The sequence below is a fragment of the Sarcophilus harrisii genome, chromosome 1, assembly GCF_902635505.1.
Source record: "Sarcophilus harrisii chromosome 1, mSarHar1.11, whole genome shotgun sequence".
Taxonomy (NCBI): domain Eukaryota; kingdom Metazoa; phylum Chordata; class Mammalia; order Dasyuromorphia; family Dasyuridae; genus Sarcophilus; species Sarcophilus harrisii.
Window position 1 is genome coordinate 398,946,491 of NC_045426.1, and position 25,527 is coordinate 398,972,017.

General features: G+C 33.3%; 1 protein-coding gene and 1 pseudogene across 8 annotated transcripts in view; both read right to left on the reverse strand.

The window, feature by feature from the left end:
• The window catches only part of CTNND2 (catenin delta 2), a 1,100,293-nt gene that overhangs the window by 226,514 nt on the left and 848,252 nt on the right, over positions 1 to 25,527 (reverse strand). The gene's annotated exons all lie outside the window — the stretch shown is intronic.
• LOC105749287 lies at positions 4,954 to 23,948 on the reverse strand (annotated as a pseudogene).

Below are 25,527 nucleotides of genomic sequence, written 5' to 3' on the forward strand. Positions count from 1 at the left end.
AGCTCTATCCACTACTCTACCTAGCTGCTCCTATTTTTCATTTTCAAAAAAGATCAATGACATCATGAGGTGATATCCTGACTTGCATGTGAATTACTGTAGTTAAGTGAGGCAGAATTACACCAAGTGTTCAGCCTCACTTTCTCCTAACTCACTGAAGTTCAAGGGCAAGATAAATGTCACGATGACAGATGATAGCTCAGAATGCAGTGCATGACTTAGGAGTCTTTAACGATTGAACAGGTGCTAAGTACTCTATAATGTCGACTTCTGCTGCCTTCATGGCAGCTAGAATAATATTCCTCTGTCCATTTTACCAGGAGAAGTCTTCACAAGTTTGGGGTACACATTCTCCTAAGTCACCAACAGATTTGAAGTCTTTCAGGTCCTCTCAATCTAGTTTAGTCTGTCTGCCAAAGTAGTTTGCCAGTTTGTAGCTTGTGTGCATACTACACCTTCTTGAAGACATAAGTGAGAGTTAGTTGAATCAATTGGAAACCAAAGATGAATGAGATGTCCTGAAAAAAGCTTGATCAATCAGAGGTGCTAGTCTTCCTGTACACCCCCACTGGAAGAGTACAAACATCCACACATTCATTTGGGCACAAAAATCTCTTACCAAATAGGGAAATGGAAGCAAGGGAGGGGGAGAGGGAGGGCATGAAAATTAGGAAGGGGAAAAATGACAAAGGAAATAACATAATAAGGGAGTTGTGGTTAGAAGCAAAACAGGCTTTTCAAGAGGGGCAGGATAAAAACAAAGAGAAGGCTAAAAAAATAAGACAGAGGGAAATACATAGCAATCATAATATAAATAGAATGAAATCACCTATGAATTGGAAGTGGATGGCAGAATGAATTACAAACCAGAATCCAAAAATATGTTGTTTTGAAGAAACACTTGAAATAGAAATCTGTTTTAGTTGAAGTAAAAAAAAAGTATTCATAATCTCAGACAAAGCAAAAGCAAAAATAGATCAAATTAAAAGATAATTAGGGAAATTACATTTTGCTAAAAGGTACCAAAGATAATGAGGTAATATAAAAATACTTAACAGAAAGTTTTTCTGATAAAGACCTCATTTCTCAAATTTGTAGGAACTGAGTCATATTTATAAAAATAAGAACCATTCACCAATTAATAAATGGTCAAAGATATAAACAGGCAGTTTTCAGAAGAAGAAATTAAAGCTAACTATAGTCATTTGAAAAAAAGTGCTCTAAATCACTATTGATTAGAGAAAGGCAAATTAAAACAACTCTGAAGTATTACCTCATACCCCTCAGAAATGACATATGCTAGAAGAGATAAGAAAAAATTACTAGTGGAATTGTGAATTGATCCAGCCATTCTGAAGAGCAATTTGGAACTATGCCCAAAAAGCTATAAAATTTTACATTTTCTTTGATTCAGAAATACCACTACTAGCTCTAAATTCCAAAGAAATAGAAGGAAAAGAACCTAATATTTATAAAAAGTATTTATAGCAAGTCTTTTTTTTTTTTTTTTGTAGCAAAGAACTAGAAATTCAGAGGATGATCATCCATGGCTGAACAAGTTATAGCATATGATTGTGATAGAATATTATTATAATATAAAAAGATGAGAAGGTAGTTTCAGAAAAGAAAAAACCCACAAAGCAAGACCTATATGAACTGATTTAAGTGGGAGAAGAATCAGGAGATCATTGTGCACACTTAAAACTTTGGAGAGAGACTCTGGGTAGAAAGTCCAGTTAGGACAATTCTATAATAGACAAGGGTGGACCAGAGCAAATGAAGTAGAAATGGAAACAGGGAGATGAATGAATACTACAAAAGTAGAACTGACCAGACTTAGCATCTGACTGAGCTGGCATATAAGCAAAAGGGAAAAAAAAAAAGATAATTGTTCATTTAAAAGCTTCTGTTTTAGAACTATCCTTTGGTTGAATGAGGACAACTGAAGGTGAATATATACTTGAACATTATGGAACACATTTTGTGATAGTAGAACAAATTTTATCAGGGGATAAAGTCACTTATTTTCTATATTCCTGAATCAGAGCGGGAACCATATAACCTGAGAGTTGTAAGGCATGCATAATGTAGAAAAGGGTAATATGAGTGGAATGCAAAACATAATAGGATTTTCAGAAAACAATTTAGGAAAAGTGACAATCTTGCTTACTTAAATGCTATGTGACATACTGCATTACTCCCTGAGGTAAAATTACACAATTGATAAAAATGACTTTTTGAGGTATTGTTGAATATGCTGAACACATGTAATCCATTTATCTATTGAGTAGCAGGGAAATATTATGCAAAGAGGACAATATCCTATCCTAAAGAGCTGAAAGGGGGACTTTATTGGGCAATAAAGCCTAAGCTTTGGAACTCCTGTTTCTGGTCTATTTCAAATTGAATTTATCACATTCATATATTTGAAGTTAACAGTTTCTCACCAGTGGCTACATAGAGAAAAATAAAACTATTAATTATATAGTATAATTAAAACATTACTAAATGCTAAACTCTCAAGAATTGAATTTTTATAAAATATAATACATATACATATATTTTAAAGATAATGAAAATTGTATAGAAATGAAAACACTGTTGTATCTTAGGGGAACATCAAGCTTTTTACAAATGTCCATTAGCATAATTTACTCATCTTCCTTTTGTTTGATGTGTTCTTTTGCTAATTTCAATTTACTTCTTTCCTAATCATTGTTTCTTCCCCAAATGCTGGAAAATGTTTTTCTCTCCTCTTAATAGAGAGGAAGTAGTCAGTAAATAGACAGATTTCCAAAGCTTAAACTTGTGATAGAAATCAAGTTCAGTTTCTATCCCCTATCCCATTTAGCTGCCCTTCTATCATGAGACCAGAGTACAATGGGTCATTGCCAACTGGCTGCCTGCTGGGAATTAGCCTCTCTATATTCACCTAATCTGTCCTCAGAAAACACAGTCTGTCAGTGGGTCCATATTGAAAAAGCTTTCTCTGTGGAGAATACTCTCCTAGCACAACCTTTGATCATCATCAAGACAGGTAAGTAGTACAGCCGGTAGAGAACTGGTCTAGAGTCAAGAAAATTTAAGTTTGAATCCAATCTCAAACATTTTCTAATGGACATTTAAACACTTTGCCTCTATCTGCTCCAGTGTATCTGTAAAATGGAGATAATATTAGCACCTACCTCCCCACTGTTGTAGTGAGGATCAAATAAAATAATATTTGAAAGTGAGTAGCACAGTTCCTGGCACATAGTAGGTGCTTAATAAATGCTTCTTCCTTCCTGTATTCTCATCAGAATAAAATTTCTATTATGAGAATTAAAGAAATGGATCAGAATGTTGAGTAGACCTTTTATGGAATTCATGGACATAATCTGCAAACTTTATTTAAGTTTTATGTTTAAATGTCAAGTAGTGCACCATTCTATTTAAATGTAATTATTGTTATCATTATAGCAGATAAGTTTCTAGTATTTATAGTTAGAATAGTGGTATGGGATAGCCATTAAAAAAGATTGTGATTGTCCTTTTAAGTGTTTAATTTAATTTTTACTAATACTTTAAAGTCCTGTTCAAATCTCATATTTTCTGATAAACCTTCTTGATTACCCTCTTCTTTAGTAAAAGGATTATCAAGGTTTAAAGGAATTATGGTCAAGAGTCTCTCTGCTTAAGGAGGTTCCTTTTCTTTCTAGCTGAATGACTGCTAATTGTTTATACTTGGACATATTAGCAGAGGATAACAGGGGTCCTGAAAGACATAAACAAGCTGGCTTCTGACTTGGAGGCTCAGTGTCAAACAGATGGCTTGACATTATATTTTGCCTAGAGTTTCTAGGATAAGCCAAGAGTTGCACTTGAAATCCAATGACTTGCATGATTTGTGCTATTTGTCTTCTTGCCTGAGACACTCATGAACTAAGTAAAATAAATGAGGACTCAACTTCCTGAGGAGGTGAAAGGCTTGAGCAATGCCTTTCTATATTCTAGTTTATTAGGAAAGATAAAGGATTTCTACAAAAGACAGGAATGAGAGAGGTGCCCAACCAAGGAAAGAATCCAAAAATTTTGAGCAGACCAAGGAAGGTCAAAACCTTTTTAGTAAATTGGCTAAAGGAAGCATATGAATGTGATGAAGAAGAGAATACTGAGTGGGATCTGAACCTATCTTTACTTTTCAGAGCTCCTTCCACTGTATTACATGTAACACTTTACAACTTCTAAAGGGTCTTCCTCACAATAATTGTATGGAGAAAACATTGCAAGCATTACTATACATTATCTTTTTACAATGGGGAAATTATGAGAGATTATTGTGATTTGTCTATAGTTATATAGCTATTAAGTAACAGTACCAGGACTCAAATATTGGTCTTCTGATTTTAATTCAAATGCCCTTTCTTTTTCTTTTTTTAAAAAGTCTTTTGTATATTTATCATTTTGCATCAGAATGCCCAATACAGATAATCATAACTGCCAAATACGCAGCTGTACAAAATAGTTCACATACTTCTTAAGTACAATTGGGAGATGTTGTGGGCCAGAGCTCTGCACGTGAAACAAGGATTTTTACAAGGTGTTAACTCAGTGGAATTGATAAGACAATAGTTATCTAGTTTAGTGTGGTGATTAATAGTTCTCTAAGTTCAGTATGATTGAATTAATTTTACAACAAATAATGGTTCCCTAGTGATATAATGATTGGTTTATATTCAGTATATTATAAATGATCTAATTATAATAGGGCATATAAGCTGGGACAAACTCAGCCAGGGTCAGACTCAGAGAAGACAGAGGACTGGAGGTGGGAGCTCAAGCTCTCCCAGCCAAGAAGAGATTCTGTCCATCTCATACCACTGTGGTGGCTAGCCTGTCCTCCTGCATTTCCTCCACTGAGACCAAGCTAGCTCTGGCCCCAGGCAAGGAGACAATAAAGAATTTGGACTTTAACACCGGGCTATTCTTGTGGTGATTAATTTGCTTGAAACGAATGCTGGTCCAGAGACCTTCAGAAACCCAACCAGAACACTACAGGAAGATATGATTTTTTTTAAACAAATAACTAAATGCAAATTTGTGGTCTTATAAAATCACATAAGGTATAAGGTTTAAAAGTTCATCTGCTTCCTCAGACCCACAGTAACTTATTTTCCCCTAAAGGAACAGAATCAATATACTGAATCATCAGTTCCACTATGTGAACATGGATCACAATAAAAGAGTCCCATTTTTTAAGAGCTTTTCCTGGTTCCTCTATAGACATGATCTGGTCTACATAATAAAAACTACGGGAATTTTTTGAAGGTCTGTGGTTCAAAATACTAAGTATGGTTAAATATTCTACATGATCTATAGCCACTAGTTACGTTCTTTTAGTTAAGATGTACCGAGATTACTTTCTTCAGTTTATTGTACAAGACAAGTATGAAGGCTCTAGGCATTCCTCTAAGGACATTGGACCAAGTATCCCTCAAGAAATCTTTTCCACCTTCATCTTTAGCAATCTTCCTTCAGCAGTCAATTGTCTGAATATACATGATATCAGCTTCTTTGTGCCTAGACTGCCTTACTTTATCAAAGGGGTAGGAAAGCACACCTGCCAAAGCACTCAAGTTCGGACAATTGTCCAACCTATCACAATATGAGTGTTCTTTGGATCGGATCTCAAAGCATTCCTTTTGCTGCATCATAGATCTCAAAGTAGGTTGCTCTATAGATAATGATATCCTGCACTGAAACATTGAAACTTGATATAAACCACGAATTCCACCAGACTGCTGCCCAGTTCTTGAATTCTCTCAGTGCCAGGTTTACCAGCACTGGCTATTAAGCTATATACAAAATCCAGTGAGTAGACAACGCAGAGAGAAGTGACTCCAAAAGCAAAATTGCCAGTAAAATACCTCCAGATTGTGTGCTTGTTTTATTCTCCAAATTACCTGCTTATACTTCTGCTTAAAGGCAAAGTTAAGAGCCTGGGTGGGAAATTATTTGATGACATTTGCTAAGTTAACCTGCCAGAAGGAAAGCACCCCCTGTTCCTTTGGAACTAGAATGATATAATCCATTATATCTTTATACTGCTTATTTGCAGCAATTTGTTTACTTGCGTGCTGGACCTGCAATAGTAGCTTGACTCTTTTCATTGGGGCCACCACAATCTTGGAGATAGCAGCGGCTATGCTAACAGCCAAGAAGTCCTTGGCAGAGAAGATGGTCTGTTCTTTCACGGTTATAGAGGAGGAAGGTTTTGGAATTGGAGGAGCAGTTGAGAGTGGAGCAAAAGCTGAGAAACTTGTTGCTGCCTGCCCAATGTCCTTTCTTCTTACCCCAATATGCTGTTTTTCTAATTGTCTTGCCAAGTGAAAGAGTATGGACAATATATTTTCTTTTTTTTTTTTTTTTCTTTCTTTCTTTTTTTTTTTTTAATAGCCTTTTATTTACAGGATATATGCATGGGTAACTTTACAGCATTAACAATTGCCAAACCTCTTGTTCCAATTTTTCACCTCCTACCCCCCACCCCCCTCCCCTAGATGGCAGGATGACCAGTAGATGTTAAATATATTAAAATATAAATTAGATACACAATAAGTATACATGACCAAAACGTTATTTTGCTGTACAAAAAGAATCAGACTCTGAAATATTGTACAATTAGCTTGTGAAGGAAATCAAAAATGCAGGTGTGCATAAATATAGGGATTGGGAATTCAATGTAATGGTTTTTAGTCATCTCCCAGAGTTCTTTTTCTGGGCATAGCTAGTTCAGTTCATTACTGCTCCATTAGAAATGATTTGGTTGATCTCGTTGCTGAGGATGGCCTGATCCATCAGAACTGGTCATCATCTAGTATTGTTGTTGAAGTATATAATGATCTCCTGGTCCTGCTCATTTCACTCAGCATCAGTTCGTGTAAGTCTCTCCAGGCCTTTCTGAAATCATCCTGTTGGTCATTTCTTACAGAACAGTAATATTCCATAATTTTCATATACCACAATTTATTCAGCCATTCTCCAACTGATGGACATCCATTCAGTTTCCAGTTTTTAGCCACTACAAAAAGGGCTGCCACAAACATTCGTGCACATACAGGTCCCTTTCCCTTCTTTATAATCTCTTTGGGATATAATCCCAGTAGTAACACTGCTGGATCAAAGGGTATGCACAGTTTGATAACTTTTTGAGCATAGTTCCAAACTACTCTCCAAAATGGTTGGATCCGTTCACAACTCCACCAACAATGCATCAATGATGGACAATATATTTTCAAAGGAACCACAAAATGAGAAGAAATATGGTAGTACTGATGCATATGAATTATCATGACTTTGTAGAAAACTCATTAAGTTAAAAGCAGAATAACTGATAAATTCTTGACTTTTGTGTCTGACAATTTCATCTTTGAGAGATTAGTAGAAATCTCTTGGATTTAATTCTGATCATTAAAAGAGGTGGAAGTTGAAAGTGACTAGTCTTGAGGAATACTTGACTATACCATTTTTTAATTTACAATAGCAAAAGAAGAAAAATTTTTAGTCAGACATGTACAGATTTTAAATTTCCAAAGGTTAAGAAAAATAATGGTTTAAATTAATTCAATGGTTCTAAAAAGCAATGTTGATAATACAGTAGCAAATAATTCTGCCACCAAAGAAGGGAATTTTTAGAGAACAATGTGCTACATAGGAAGCTCTCTAGTGAGCTTAGATTTTCAAAGGACATGACATGCAAAAAATATGAAAGAAGAAATAAAATTGGAAATAATAGCAAAATAATTATTTCAGGAAGCCTAAAAGTCATATTAACCTGCAACTTTTACTAAGAACTTTTTGTCTGATTTTCTCAGAGTAAGGAATCCTCAATAAGGGAACTTCCTTCCTTGATGTAGCATTTGAATTCACCTGTATATTATTTTTGTAGAGTTATTTAGATCAGTGAGATCAAATTCAAATAAAAATAGGGACCATTAATACAAACACAAGTATCCTTGTTTGGTGCATAGTAATTTGTTATTAAATAATTTTATTTATGTTTTATTTTATTTGGGCACTGTTAAGTGACTTGTCTGTGGTCACAGAGCTCACACATGTTTGGGACAGGACTTGAACCAAGGTCTTTTTCCAAGGTCAGATCTGTATACCCCATATCAAATATTCTCTTTATAAGAACAATATGAAAGATTCTAGATGTGTTTGGAACAAGTGAAGAGTAAGGAGGGATAGAACACATCCTCTTTCATTTCAAGTGGTACTCCAGACTTAGCCTAGAAACTCTAGGCAAAATGTAATATCAAGCCATCTGTTTGACATTGAGCCTTCAGTCAGAAGCCAGCTTGTTTATGCCTTTCTGGGACCTATTATCCTCTGTTAATATGTCCAGGTATAAACAATCAACTGTCATTCAGCTAGAAAGAAACGAAGTCTCCTTAAGCAAGGAGACTCTTGACCATAATTCCTTTAAACCCTGAAAATCCTTTTATCAAGGAAAAGGATTGTCAAGAAAGATTTATCAGAAAACATGAGATTTGAACATGTTTCTTCTTGAAAAGGAACAGATGACAGAGAAAACAGAATTCCTTGATCCTTTTTGAAACTTCTAACTTCTCTAATAAGAATTTTCTTCAAATCAGAAAATGTAGAACAAAAATGTTCAAGAGAGAATTGTTCAAAAATATAAGAAGATATTAAGATATTATCAAAGTGTTCTCAGAGCAGCTTAGATGGCACAGTGGATAGAGTGCCAGGCCTGAAATCAGGGAAATTCAGCAATCAGGGATTAAAGAATTTGATTTCATGGAAATAATTAATCAGATTTATATGATATGGGATACAGAGGTAGTAAAATGAAGTCAGTGGGAGTCTTGGGAACCAAAGATGAACCTTAGGGATCATTGAACACTTAATATCCCTTGGAAGAGTGTTTCCAAAAGGCAGAAATTAACTCTGATTAACAATTAATTAGAGAATGAATATTATTCTAGTAGTATTCTAATAAGGGGCTTAGAATGTGACTCTGATGTCACTTTTGGACCAAGAGAGTTATCTTTACACCCAGGAACAATCTAGATAAAGGAGCTTATTCTCCACCATTATTTGGCAAAGTAGAACAATGGTGGGTTTAGAAAAGAATTGCACCTAGATAAAATAGTCTTGGAGGGGTAAATTCTTTGGGCAAAGTAAGAGATGTCCCTTAAAGCCTAAGATTTGAATGAAGAAATAAAAAGGGGAAAACAAACCCTGTAACTGCCATACATTAGTTGGTTATTAATAATTATTTCTTGTTTTGCACAGTTTCACATGGGCCTTTTCACTGGGGCTGTGACTGAAGGGGGAGAATCTGGAATTCAAAATTTTAAAAGCAAATATAAAAGAAATTGTTTTATATTTAATTGGGGAAAATAAAATATTAAAAAATAATAATATAATTATTTATCTCACTCCTAATTAAAATTCTTATGAGCTTGAAATGAGACATTTAGTTTTAAAGGAGGATTTCAGATTTGCAACTCAGAATTTGTTGAGGTTTGTTGTAGATATTATATATCTACTAACAGGTTAATTTCTTCCCATTAGAAGGGTTTGATATATTTTAGGTGGAGTACAATCTGAAGATTACTTTAAATTTTCTCCCATAAAGAATCCAGGTACCAAAATGAACAAGTAAATATATTTGATGTTCCATATCTTTCAATGTAGGATACAAAATTAGGAATGATTTTGTAGTTCATGAACCACAAAGAAATGTAGTAGAGTTTGTCACAATGCTTACAGAGGCCATACTTTTCTGGCTTAGCCTGATGGAAAAATATTGAAAATTCGCACATCTTTCCAAAATAAGGATATATCTAATAAGAAATAGTGAATGAGTATCATCAAAATCAGTCTGAGACTAAACTCACTCTTACAGGAGAACAAAAAAAAAGGTTCAAAAATATTTGTGAAGTAGCTAAATAGTGGGATCCTGGACAAGTTATCAAAACTTATTCTATGAAACTCTCTAAGTCTATAAATAGAGGGAGTTTCCTTACCTACTCTAGTGAAAGTCAAAATTCTAGTCTTTATCCCTACATAAGGACATGACATTAGGTTAGATTGGGAAGAAGAAAAACAATAAACTTTTTAAGCTCAAGGACCTTAACTTGAGATAGAAGAATTAAACACATAAATAAATAACCATAAAACACACAGAAAAAGAAACAATTTAGTTCACTGGAGAAGTAAGGAGTCCTGATAGATTCATAAATGGAAAGATCATCTTCCAATGAATCAGAGAAGGCATTATAAACAAAGTGTCACCTGAACTGGGCCCCAAAGAGAAGGATTCTGGAAAAGTTGAATCCTGGTACAGTACAAGGTAGGAACAATAACACGGAGGCTGGAGAGTGCAGGATGAGATGAAACTGGGAAATGCTTAGTAGTCCAGTTTGGTTTATGTGCAGAAAGTGTAAAGGGGAGTTTTTGAAATACAACTTTAAAGGTACCTTGTAGTCAGATTATAAAGAGTTTTCAATGGAAAGTTTTGAGTTTGTATTTTCTTTAGTTGGCCATTTTGGGTCAGCAAAGATTTCTGAAAAGGGCAGCAACATAGTTATATCTGTGAATTAAAGACTTATAACTTAAAGATTATTCTAACAGTGAACTAGAGGACAGAGAAAAGAGATTCTGAAGGCAGTGAGAAAATTAGGAAGCCATTATCATAGTCTAAGTGAAAGGTAATGATGGTCTGAATTATGGTTATTGAATTGGCAGTAGAAATGGACATATGTATACCGGAGATACACAGGGACATCTGAGGTATATTTGACAAAACCTTTACTGGGGAGCAAAGGATAGAATCAACAAATTACTCCAACTTTTTGAGCCTGCATAATTGGACGAGTGCTGATGCCATTAACTCAAACTGTAAATTTTGTGTTTTCAATCACATCTGACTCTTTTGCAACCCCATTTAAAGTATTCTTGGCTTCTTTAGCTCATTTTACAGTTGATGAACTGAGACAGAGTGAAGTCGCTTACCCAGAGTTACACAGCTACTAAGTGTCTAACACTGGATTTGAAGTTAGGAAGAGAAGTCTTCCTGACTCCAGGCTTGGCATTCTACGCATTAAGGTACCTCTTAGCTGCCCCAAGTAAATTTAAGAGAAGTATTATTTTTGAGAATTCAGTTTTGGATATATTTAGGGAGAGTTGCCAACAGGTCCTTCAGATAGATCATTGAAAAGAGTTATTCAAACTCAGGGAAGAGGCAGGGTGAGAGATATAGATCTAAGTGTTATCTACATGGAGGTGTTAATTAAAGATGTGTGATGAAATTTCTAAAAAAGAGAGTGTGGAGAAAAAAAAAGAGAGAAGGCAAGGCTTCAGAGAAGACTCAAATACTAGAAGATGAGCCAGTAGCAAATATTGAGAAGGAGCTGTCAGATTGACAGAATAACCAGACATGAACACTATTAGAGAAACCAAGAGAAGAAAATAAAGAGAACAGGATATTTAACATTGTTGAATTTTGTAAGGTCACAGAGCATGAAACCTGAGAGAAAGTTTGGGAACAGGCATTTCAACAGAGTAGAAGAATTGGAAACTAGCTTGCACAGTTTATAGGAGAGTGGGCGGATGGTGAGGAAGTGAAAGAAATATATATAAACTACATTTTCTAAAAAAAATGACATTTTCCTAAAAATTAACAGGGAAAGGAAAGAGAGGGATAATATAACAGTTTAGAACTAAGAGAAGGGTTGGGATTTTTTCCTCTTAGATTTGGTTAAACAAGCCTATTTGTTAGCTCATAAGGAAGGGGAACTTAAAAGTCACAGTGCTGGAAACATAGCAGGCTCGTAATAAATGTTCATTGATTGAAATTGCCAATAAGATGAGAGGGAAGTGGTAATTGTTGGAGCAGATTTCCAGAGATAAGAACAAATGCACACATTTGTGCACATCTGCACAAATGCACAGTAGAAAGGATTAATGTTAGCAAGGACTCATTCTAACTTCAGGGATAAAAGAGCAAGTGAGAAGGCAGGTAAAATGAGAATTCATGGACAATCCCACCAATTTTGTAGGCCAAATAGGATTACTTTGGCTCAGTTCTCATTTTGTTTCCACTTTCTCTGCAAAAATCAATTATCTCTGGACTAGATAGAAAGAGAACAGAAATGGTCAATGTGAGATGCTGAAACACTTGAAAATGAGGCAAAAATGACTTGCTCAGGATTATGCAATTAATAAGCATTTGAGGCCAGATTTGAACTCCAGGGCCAATACTCTATAAACTGCACTACCTGGATGTCCACTAATTGTATTAATTAATTGCATTCTCAAAAAAGATCAGCAATGAACTATCACATTCAACAAAATTAGTATATTTTTATGGCCACATTGAAAGGTCTAGTAACCAATGCAGCTATGTGGTACAGTGGATAACTTGCTAGGTCTGGAGTCAGGAAACCTCATCTTCCTAAGTTCAAATCTGACCTCAGATTCTTAAGAGATGTGTGACCCCAGGCAGGTCATTTTACCCTGTTTGCCTTGATTTTCTCATCTTTAAAATGAGCTGGAAAAGGGAATGGCAAATCATTCCCATATCCTTCCCAAGAAAACTCCAAATGGGATTGGGTTGTACACAACAAACAATTAAGCAATGACAAATGTCCAATGTACTGAATATAATATCCAGATGTTTTCTGGTCACAACACATCTGGAATATTGCATTAATTTCTGGGTGCTACAGTCTAGGAGAGCCATTGGTAAAATGAGAGAATATAAAGGATAACTAAAAATGGTAAGACTCGCTAAAATAACTCAGTTTGTTTAAACCTAGAGAAATGAATATAGGGTTATAGCTTCAAACATCAAGCATCTGAAGATTTTTCATAAGAAAGAGAAATTAGATTTTTTTTCTTCTTGGTCCCAGAAAACAAAAGTAAGGTTAATGGGTAAAAATTACAGAGAAACAAATTTAGACTCAATGTAAAAACAAACAAACAAACAAGGAAAAAAACACTTCTTAAAAACTGGAGCTTCACAAATTAGATAGAATTTGCTTCAATTGACTGCTTCAAAAATTAGATAGAAATTTTAGGTTGGCATTAGAATAGATCGCTTCTGAGATCCTTTCCAACTGATACTGTGCAAGTATAATAATTCTTAAAAAATAATTATATCACGCTAGCTATTTCTTTAGCTAGTAAGATGATATCATAATTGTGGTTCTAGTGAAATTATTGTTAGAGCTACCTTGATATTGAAAGGGGACCTGCAGCTTCTCTCACTATGGAGAGGATAAGCCTTTTAATAGGCAGCTAACACTCTGCACCTATTAAGAAGGTATCACTCATTATTTATGTGATTCCTTGCTGGAACTGTCCCTCATTCTCAAGACCTTTCTTATTTTAAAATCATGTGATGTTTCTTTTCTTGTCAATCACATTGTCATTAGATTCAAGTTATAAATAGCTAATCATGCTCAATATGAAGCTGATAGATGATAATAAAACTTCACATCTGTGTTTACACACTCTAATAACTAAGCTAATAGTCAGAGTATTTTTGTGGAACATTATTAAACTGATAAACTGCTTTAAAATTCCAAATGATTCAAGTTAATTTTCTGATCACAGTGGTGTTTTAAATATACATTTTTACTTCCTATTAACTAACAAAGTATTACCAGGAGGTTTCTTGAAAAATGACATGAAAGGTCAAGCATATTCAGGTTTTTTGGTTCATAACTATCTTTCATAGAGGTGAGGAGGAACTGTTATCAGATGAAAGTCTTAGACTAATGGGGAATTGGAGATTTGGGAGAAGGACAGGAACTGCTGTCACAGAGCTATGGAAGGAGAGTTGAGCCATTTATATGTGGAATTATGAAAGGGAAAATGATAGGGAATAAAGATTTCTTTACTAACCATGTTAAAACATTCATCCCTTCTTTGTTCTTTATGTGACTTTTAAATAAAATTTCTTCTATTTGTATAAAAGCTAAGGGACTAAATGCTAATATTACCAAGGGAACTATAATTAGACATATGAGCTATTTGGAGGCAGCTAAGATTGAACCTGGTCTATTTGAGATATGAACTGCTGTTCCTTATTGGAAACAAAAACAAACAAAAAAAGAAATATTTAAATTATATATTTGTCTTTATGGAGTTTATCCCCAAAGACAAAATCTAACCAAATTAAAATCATAGATTTTAATCTATTTATATATATATATATATTTATATTTAATCATTACATTATATATTTATTATATGAATATATATGAACATATAAAATAAATATACATGAATATATGTATATATATTTAATCATATATCTGAATCATCTGATTCAGGGACAGTTGCCTCAGTTTTGCCAGAATTTCAAATAAAGCCTCCATCATTTAAGATGAATAATTGAAAGAGGTAGCTGCTAAATGAAACAGTTGCATATTTTCAGAGAAAATTCTTCTATCAGAATGTATCAGAAAAAGGTCTCTATTTAGGACAAAAAAGTCTGATTTTGAATTCCAACTCTGTAATACGTTGCTTATATGACTCAGAATAAATTATTTAACTTCTCTGGGCCTCAGTTTCTTTTTTTTTTTTTTAAGTGAAGCTAGACTAAATAATCTATATTAGATAAATTTATATCTAAACCATGATTCTATTATTTTAATAAGGTTGGATTTTTTATCCTTGGGGAAAATTTCCATGAAGACAGGTAGAAAGTTTAAATATTTCTTTTCTGAAAAGGAAATAATGCATAGAAACAGCTGTTAAAAAGAGAAACAGCTGTGAGCACATTAACAGGAATTCTTTAATTCCCTTCTCTCCTCTAGAAGTCAGTGGGGATTTCCATGTTGTATTTGTGAACAATAGTTAATATAATTTTTCATGTGATAACTGTAGAGCAAATAGAGCAAAGTCTAAAATATAATTAAGGATAAGTGTTTTTAATTAACTTGTAACCCTTGAGTGGCAAAGTAAAGCCACAAATCAGTTATGCATTGTCAGCTCTAATAAGTGAAAATGTATTATACAATATATTTCAATCTCTGCATACCAAAATGGAAATATTTTTCTATGTTTATATTTATTAGCATAACTTGAATTTTGATTCATTTAAAGTTATTAATGTGTCTGTTTGACTTATTGATCATTATTGACCACCAATTAGTGGTAGACCATGACAAAACTAAAAGGGAACAAGGAACATTCTTATTATTCATTTGACAAATCATGAAAAGTATAACCCCCATGACAGTCAAACTCTTACAGTATTCTTTTCAATGCAATGGATAGGAGACAGTGGAAGAAATATGAATTTATCTTGACTTGATTGTACTGAATTTCTTAAAACTTATGTTAAATTAATCTTTTGTGTTGTTTGAATATTATAGACTGGAATAATTCTTGGGAATAAATTATTTTATATGCAGGCTTTTTTCATTTTGCTTGTAATTGGCCTAACTTGCTGAAATCACTCAATACATACCTTGATATGTTTAATTAAAGCAATGTTGTACATGATTTTCTTCTGTGATGAACGAAAAGATTAGGAGACAAGGTAATGATAATCTCTATAGATATATATCAATATATAATTAACAAATTGCTTTTAATTAGGGTTTTTTGCTTCATATGAATAAGAGATAAGATGCTATGTCAAGTGTAGTCAACAAGTAGAGCCTACTACTTTCTAGACACTCTGATAATAATTAATACAAAGAAAGGCTAAACAGCTCTGCTGTCAAGGAGTTTACAGTTTAATATGGGGAGAACATTATACAAACAACTATGTATAAGCAAGGAATATTATAAATTGGAGATAATCATTAGAGGGAAGGAATGAGAATTAAGGGGGTTATGAAAGGCTTCTTGTAGAAGGTAGTATTTTAGATGGTTCTTGAAAGGAGAGAAGGAAGACTGGAGGTAGAAATGAGAACATAGAATAATAAAAGCATGCAAACCAGTTAGAGAAAAAGTATGTAATGAGTAAGCAGAGCATAATTTAGGAGGAAGAGAAAAGAGGCTAGTGTCAGTGGATTACAGAGTGCATGGAGAGAAGTACGGTGTAAGGAAATTAGAAAAGTAGGAGATTATGAAGGGATTTGAATGCCAAATAGAGGATTTTATATTTTATCTTCCAGATAAGAGGAAGTCACTGAAATTTATTGAATAGGAAGAGTGATGTGGTCAGAAACACTTTAAGCAGATTTATTTGTTAGCCTCTTTATAGACTGACTAAACCATCTCTGCTTTGTAAGTGATATCACATTGGATGGGTTAGGAGATGGTCTGATTTATGATTTCAATAACTCAAGGAATTCCTCAAGAGAGAAAATGCAGATTAGGAGGCAGTTAATTGTTGAAATACATGGGAGTCACCTAACAGTGGCTGCTGTAGACTCAACCTAGAATGGATCTCCTCTTGTGAGAGGATGATACAAGGAAACTGAGAGGGAGTTGCTGTTCTCTGACCTCTTTCACTGAGAGACTGTTGCATTGTCTGACCTCTCTCCTCTTCCCTCTGCCTCCAATTTATCTCATTCCCAGTCAGCAACACCTGTGTCAGCAAAGGCTGCTTTGCAACTCCTTTAGATGTTATGATCTCAGCTGTGGAGCCTCTCAGGGACTTGACCTGTCCCTTAGCAGTTAAAATGTTAGATGATTATTTATGAGCACTGAGAGCACAAAGGACTTATAATCACACAGCCAATATATATTGAAAGCAGGACAAAAGTTCAAACCTGGATCATCCTAATCTTTCTGCAGTTTTCAATTCATTATGCCACATTTCCTTTTCTTTCAATAATAAGACACAAATCAATCACCATAATTAAGAAAGAAAGAGCTAGTAGAAGTAGAAGTGACCTAAATCTATATAAAGAACAAAACAATAACCATGGAAAAATGAAGCAGTTCACAAGAAAGTCCAAAAGCAAATAGAATCATTTAGGATATGCTAAGCATTCATGATAAAGTAAATTGAATGGTTATAAAATTTAAATTTTAATTGTCTTTCATAGAAGCCATATATTTCTTTTCAGAAGAGCATCCTCATTAAAAACAGACTACTTAACAGGATATTTATTGGTCACTCAGTGATGAATTCTTTGAGCCTGAAAACTCATGAAAGATAGAAAAAAATGGCCCTCTGTCTTATGCTATTGCTTATGGCTTTTGCAGAGGTAAAGTGACTTAGAGGAGGTCAGAAGATGGGAAGAATTACAGTTTTTAGACCATCTTCAAACATTACCTTAGTTAGTAATTGTCTAAAGATGAGATCCTTATCCAATGAGAGCAAGTGGACATAACGGAGAAATTGAATTATGTCAATCAACATTTTTGAAACTAAAAGGCAAAAGAAAATTGAAACAAAATGTAAGCCTGACAAGCTCTTAAAGAAGAAAATAATGTAATTGAATATATTGTATTGCAGTGCTCATGATAACTATTTACAAAACAAAACAAAACCAGAAAACTGCCCTCAAATATAATTGTAGTTTTCACATCATCATTTGTTTCAGAGGTTGAGGAAGTAGAAGAATTCTATAAGGAAACTGATAAGCCTATCAATTAATTTGATATGTACTTTTAACACTTAGAGTTTTACTGTGAACATGGGTGTAGGGGTTCACAGTGAAATATATAAGAAATATTTTTAAAAAGGCCAAAGCATTGTAGGATACCAAGAAGAATTTTATGTCATAAATTCTTCATTTGAGAAAAAATTGCTGGAAATGTCAAATAATCTAACAAAAACTATATTTAATTATATTTTAATAGATAGAAAATAGTTCATTATTAATGTGGGAATTGCTACCCAGACAGTTGTCTGGGTATAGTCAGAATATGAATTGTTATAAATATAAAATGTTACCAGAAATGAAAATTAGTATAAAGTAGATGATAAAAATGAAAGAAATATATAGTGTATAATTAAAAATTCCAAATTGAACTATTTAAAATAAGGTGTTGACACCAAAAAAAAAAAAAAAAAAAAAAAGGGAAATAGGAGTGAATACAGATACTGATTTTTACTATTCATTTAAAAATGTTGATCTGACCTTAACCAACATAATGATGAAGAGACTAAGATCATAGAAAATTCTTCAACTCAAACACTTGATATTCTTGCTCATTGGCAGAAATAACAGCTAAAGGCAATACTGATTTGGAATATTGTCTCATTTGTAAAATTTTATGAAGAAGAATAGATAATGTCAGAGTATGAGCACCAGTTCCTCATGACATGAAGAAAGATACTGGAAGGGAAAGAAAGTTTAACGCATGATCAAACTACTCAAAGTCATTCCATGGATATTCCATGGAAACTAAAATGACAAAAAAAGGTAAAATAATGGAAAATACATGAAATAATAAGAAAGACCCCCTCCTTGTTAGGTAGATCCCCTATGGTAGATTTTTAAGAGAACATGACAAGAGTTTCACAAAATTGTGAGATAGGTTTCAATTTGTATCATTGGAGGGACTACCCATATCCCTAAGAGCAGAAATCCTTTGTAGTACTGAAATATGAGTATTAGTATAGGTGAATTCTTTATAATTAAGAATGGATGTGGGTTGTACAGCTCTACAGCTTGTGAATGTGGGGTCTTGGCTTTAAACAAAGCAATAGACTTTTAAATTCATTTGTTCCCTGAAGAAAACCAAACAAGATGAATATAATGATACAGCACTAAATTTTTCAGTGGAGAATACCTAAATTAGATTTCAATTTCTTATTTTTGTGGTAGTAAAAAGTCAAAAATTGATATGACTTTGGTTTCTGACCAAAAAAAAATTCCCAATTAAAAAATCTCTGAGCAGGATAATAGAAGGAAAGGATGGAATCAACTAGGGACAAAAGCAAGTCATACAGTACCTCCATTTCAAATCACACTTTGACTAAATGCTATGAAGAGAGTTAAGAAAAGAAAGGAGGCAAAGTGAGGAGGAATTAAGAAATAAAGAATATGCAGAGATAAAAATACATATGAACTGTTTTGGGAAATGACTGTATTTGAATCAGTCAACTAGCATTTATTAAGTACCTGTGCCAGAAAATGTGCTAAAGCACCAAGATGCAGAACTTTTGTTTCTTTCATATTTTCAATCATATATAAATTTAACTCATTCCTCTTTTTTCTATAAGTACTAATCCAGACCTCTTTTCAATTCAACTGAATTCTTCTAGTATTCTCCTGATCTATGTTTTTTCTCTCCTTATTGGTAACTGTGGTGGGGGAACAAGTGGCAGAAGTAGTCATTGATTTTTACACAGGAAACTATATTATAGAGTTTTTAGAAGTTGAAAAAACAATTTATAGCAATTTTAGATAGCTTATATGTGTATATCCATTTATATATAAGTTCTTTACATATAACATACAAGTATGGTATATTCTTTTATATGTAACCTATTTTATATATTTTATAACATACAAATATGTAGATGCATATGTATATCCATTTATATATTATGTTTTTATGTTAGAATGTAAACTCATTAGTAGTGATTATTTAATTTGTTCTGTTCATATCTATAAAGTTTCACATGGTTCTTGACACATAGTAGAAACTTCATAAATGTACAGTGATTGATTTATTCTTTAATTCCCCCAGTCAGAAGTGATTTTTCTCTCTTGCAGCACTCCTACTATGACTCTTGCAGGCATTTTCACACTTCATTTTCTAGCATATTTTTATTTATGAAACCACCTTATCCTTCACTTGTTAGTGATCACCTTGAAGGCAACGATCCATGTCAAATTCCCTTTCCAGTCTCTGTACTGGTCTTAGTGCCTCACAAATAACAGGCATATTAATGAATATATGAAATATAGTATAGTGAATACATCATTGGACTTGGACTCCAAAAGACCCAAGTTCTAATTCTTCCTTAGATATTTTACCAGCTATGTCATCTTTGGTACATTACTTAACTCTTTAGATCTCAGTTTCCTTATTTGTAAAATGAGAGGGTTGCTCTTGACCTTTAAGCCATTTTTTTTAGCTTCAAAATCTAAGTTTACATGATAGATTTAATAGTCTAGTTTTTATTCATTGATAATTGTTTTTGCTATGGATTATTTTTGTAAGGACAAAACACCACAATCATATTTAAGTAAATTATCTATACACTATTGAAAGAACAAAAATGAAGTCAGACAAGTCTCTAAAGAACAAACAGCCTCTGCAATTTAATTTCATTTGTTTGGGGCTATTTCAACCAAATGTAAGCATACAATAGTTTTAATTGGATTTAAGTAAAATTCTGTTCATCCTCTCACAGTAATTGTGTTCTAGGGAGAAAATTACCTAACTGGTGGCTTCACTTAGGCTTTGGTTAAATATAATATGCTATAAACAGATTTTACAGTGTAAATTGTCCAGCTGTGTTGCAAGGAGCCATTTGTTTTTGTTTGCAAATGCAAACTGAAATCTGGAATCTATTTTAAATTGTTTAATTAGCAAGAACATTTTAATAAATGATCTAAAACTTTCAAGGGTCAATGCCTCTTTTTTAGTCTCACAAGCATACATTAGAATTTTGTGGTCTTTATAATTCCTTAGATCCTTCTGATTATTATTATTTATATATCTTGTGTTTAAAATTTGTGTTTTTTTTCACCAGAGTTGGACATTTGTTTTAAAAATCCTGAGTTAGAAATTTTCAAGACATTTAAGACAAAAATATTAAGGAGGAATGCTATATTATAAAACAGTTGCTAATATGCCCACTTTTTCCTTTGATCATTAGTTTTTGTGCATGTGTTGAGAAATAAGGCATATTTTGTTGCAGCAACTGGTTTTATCCTTATTACTGAGTTCACAGATTCAGATATATATCTTGTGTTTAAAATTTGTGGGTTTTTTTTTTTTTCACCAGAGTTGGACATTTGTTTTAAAAATCCTGAGTTAGAAATTTTCAAGACATTTAAGACAAAAATATTAAGGAGGAATGCTATATTATAAAACAGAAACAGTTGCTAATATGCCCGCTTTTTCCTTTGATCATTAGTTTTTGTGCATGTGTTGAGAAATAAGGCACATTTTGTTGTAGCAACTGGTTTTATCCTTATTACTGAGTTCACAGATTCAGATATGAAAGTAAGTTGGAGAACAGGTTGGAGTCTTTCAGACAAGAGAATGAAATAGCACAAATTGCTAAATATGTGCTATATATTGAAAACCTACTAGTTATAAACATTTGTTTCAGGCTCTCCAGACAGTTTAAAAGGTTCTAGTTCCTAAACTTAATAAACTAATGCTCTACAAGAGGAAAGGAGACCAAATACAAGTGAAAATAAGTCGGACTTTCCCCTACTATATAGCAGTTTATTCCTGCTACTTCTGCAGGTAATATATGCACAATATTCAACAAGTATTTATTAAATATCTACCACATATTATGTGCTTCATTGTCATTGTTGAAAGTAAAATACTACTATGCAGCATTTAACACAGAGCCTACCACATAGTAGACACTTAATAATATTGATTGATTGATAAAAAGAAAAATGTAACAAATTAAATAATTATAATTTCCTTCAATTTCCCAGAAACATTTATGTATGGATTTTTGTTATGAAAACAATTTTAAAAAGAGAACCAAAATATTAATAAATATTAATAAACAAATATATAGATAATTAATTCAGTGATATAGCCATATAAAAGTAAACACTAAATATTTGAAAAAATAGGAAAGATGAGAAATATTGATGTTGATGATATTAGTTATTCATGTAACTGAAGTTTGATGGAAATGAAATGGAAAGATCTAATTAGGGAATTAACTCTTGGGCAAAGTTTGAAAAGATGCCCATTGGTGAGTGGAGAAAACCAGAAAGGGGATTCATACTATGAGAAATGTGAAGCTTTATAACAATTAAGGTGGAAGTAGATTTGGCTTGTATAGAGAATTATAAGGACTTTGATAGACTGTCCACCCTGAAAATAGAAGAAGGTAGGAAGGTTCAAATTCTTGGAGGCTCCATGTCAAAGATAGACCTGAAATAATGGTCAAAAGTCTTTTTTGCTATAGGAAGGAGGTTTGAATGTCATCCAGCTGCCAAATGCCCAGCCTACATGAGCACCAGGTACAGGCTATCTATCTTTCCAACACCTAAATCTGTTTGACTCAAATAAGAGTCCTATAAAAACCCCTAAACCCCCCATATTTTTACTGTTTTTGGTGCCCTATTCCATACAGGATCCTAGGGGACCTGATCTGTTTCTATCCTTCCTGACTGTTAATATTTCCCTTCAATAAAGTTGGCTTCCTTTACTTTGCTCTTGCCTGATTTACTACTTTTCTGTATTTAACTTTGTATTCTGTCCTTCCTTGTATTCTACCTTGAAATCCTGAATCTCATTCAAACTACATTAAGATAGAAATGCAGAATTAAATGGCCTAGACAAAATGAACAAATAAGATGCATAGTGAGAGAGTCTAGAGGGGCTAATTGATAAAGTTTTAAAACTTATAGGATCATAAGAACCTACATCTTACAAATAAGGACACTTAGGACCACAGAGGTTAATTGATTTATTCAAGGTTATAAACAGTTAGTAGAGTATGAATTCTCAGGTTTTCTGACTCCTAATTCTGTATGGCTCATCCTTCCCCCCACCCCATACCACATTGTCTGTCTAATGATAAAGGCCATAATTTGATGTGATAGACAATTAGAGTTCATTTAAAGTCTGTAATTCAATTAAAAAAAAACCTTTGAAGATTAATGAGATAATTTTTATGAAGAATGACACTCCTGAGGAGTAAAATAAGGCAACCTAAAGGTTTAATTACAAATGTGAATCCTCTAAAAAAAAAAAAAAGCATCATGATCTTATATGCAACTTTGACAAGTCAATGTAAGCACCATGTACTTGGATTTCCATAAGGTGAAAACACTAATGCTTATCTCCAAAGCACAGTATGAGATTCTGAAATCAAAGACTGCATATATTTCTTCTAATTGAAAGATTCATATAATATATGTTGTATTTTGATCCACTCATTCCCATAAAAATGAAAAATAAAGATAATTTCCTCTTTCTTTTAGGATAATCACCTAAGGAATCATGTTGTTATACGGAAAAATACACTTTGGACATGGCTATGAGTATTCATAGTCATTAGAAAAAGACTGATACTCTTATAAAAGATGTCTCAAAATTTTAATTCAGTTTTAGACTAAACAATTAAAGTTTTAACATGCACTGAGACTTTGGGGACAACCTAGATATTAAATTTATTTTGCTAAACCTTTTAGATTTTCATTATGAAATTAACTGAATCTTTGTCAAAAGGCAAGAGGACTGAATCCAAAGAAAATTAGCTTCTGATTTCTAGTAATATAATTCCTTTTTTTAAAGTGGATAAAACAGAAAGATAAATATAGACTGATACCTTTTTAAGGTATTCTTTTAATGTAATTTTTTTTTTTCTGACAGCAAAGAGTCTAAAACTGATCAAATGGTAAAAAGATATCTTCATACTACTCTCTGTGGATATTTAAGTTGACTTGAAATTTATTTTTTATTTGCATATAGGAACCCTACAGAGTGATTCTTAAGACTGGAAAATCACTTTAGAAAAAGCTCAACAAATAGGACTTTCATTTTATTAAGGCCTATTTTGTTGGTCAGCAGGATGCCTCATCACAACCCCACTGAGCTCAGCAGCACCTTGACAATCAGCAGGGAATTAATCCTGGTTAACAGTTATCCTATAAAAGGTCTGGTAATTAAGAAGTCAAATGAAATGTAAAACCTTCAGACTCTTAAGGTATGCCAAATCTTATAATAGTATTGCATTATTTATATATGAACACATCTTCCTGGTCAATTGTGAGCCCTAGAAAGACAGGGTCAGGTTTTCAATAATGTCTACCGTCCACAAATAGTTACTTACCAACAAAGCCATAACTAAGGTAAGCCATCATTAGTTACAACGATGAGACCTCTTTACTTCATACCCCTGGGAAACAGCTTCCTAAGCAACAACTTCAGGGGACTGGTGTTCTGGGCTCTCCATTCTTAGTTTTATTTGATGAGGTCTGAGATCTCTCCCCAAGTTCTACCCCTTTCATCAATCTCTAAAGAATTGTCACACGTGAAAACCTCTCTCTTTCCTGAAGCTCTAACATCCAGCTAAAATTTCACAAAGAATTTTGTCTGATCCTTTTCTCTGCACATCTTATCCTCTCCCTTACATTGGAATCTTTTCAAGGATTCACACAAGAACTTATTCTTTACATTCCTGGTACCCAATATAGTATTTTGCAGATAACAAGTATATAGTAGTAAATATTTGTCATTTAAATTTATCTTCATTCCTTACTGGGCTAGACATTAAATTTTCTGGACATTTTTTTCAAAACTAGGCCAAAGAATGTTCCTAATTCAGGTAGTTTATTCTGCCCTATAACTTCTCATATCTGAAGAATTCCACTCATGAGGTCCCTTTCTTTAGTTAACTGGTTCCTTTCAGAATGCCCAGGTCAGCCACATCTTCATTTCTCTCCAGGATCCATTCTTTATTCTCCAGATTTTTTTTTCTGTCATGTCTTGTCATCATTACTTCTTTCTATCCTTTCCCTCTACTTTCACTTCCTTTTAATATTTTCCTTCCTTAGAACGTAATCATCTTGAGGCTGAAGTCTGTTATTCTTTCTGATATATTTGTTATTTTCTGCACTTGCTCTAGTATCCAGTTTAGAATAAGAACTTAATAAATGCCTGTTGACTATTATCAATTTGAATTATTGACTTTCTACCCTTCCTGTAGTCAGCAGTTTAATAAATGCTTATTTATATCTCTCTCTAATATCTAGACATGTGCAACAAATGATAAAAGAAGAAGAAAGAAAAGTATCAAGAGATGAATGAAGGAAAAGAGGGAATAAGGGAAGTTGATGATGAAGAAAAAAGGGAAGGGTGAAGAAGAGAGTGGAAGGGAAAAGTGAGAGAAGGAAGGAGGGACACATTTGGATTTAATTTGGACTACCACATGAGATATTCTTAATGTACTCAAGTATCTTAATTCTCTTCAACCCTGTACCATCCCCATCCTCCTGTATCTTAAAAGGACATATATTAATACTTTTAAGAAGTATTTCAGGAATTTTCTGAAGTTTGTTTAGGTATTGGCCCAATATGTGGTTTGAGGAATCATACAGATTAAGAGATTAGGAAAAATTTTTGTTTTCATTATCATCAGCAGACCTATATCGCTAGATTTCTAAAATATGCCTAATATGTGAAAAGTATCTGGGGTATGTGCAAGATTTTTAAGTATATACAAGATTCATCTTCTTTTTAAAGTTTCAAACTGGTCAAGTTATTGAACTCCTGTCTGTTGAATTTAGTTAGCCTAAAGGGACCTGACCTTAAATTTAGAAATTTGGGAAACTCAACTCTGGTAATAAAACCCAGAAGAAAAGTTGGTTTTGAAGAGCTATAAATGCTCTGAACTTCTTTATTCTGAAGTAAATCAACCACTCTTCTGTTTTCAGCCAT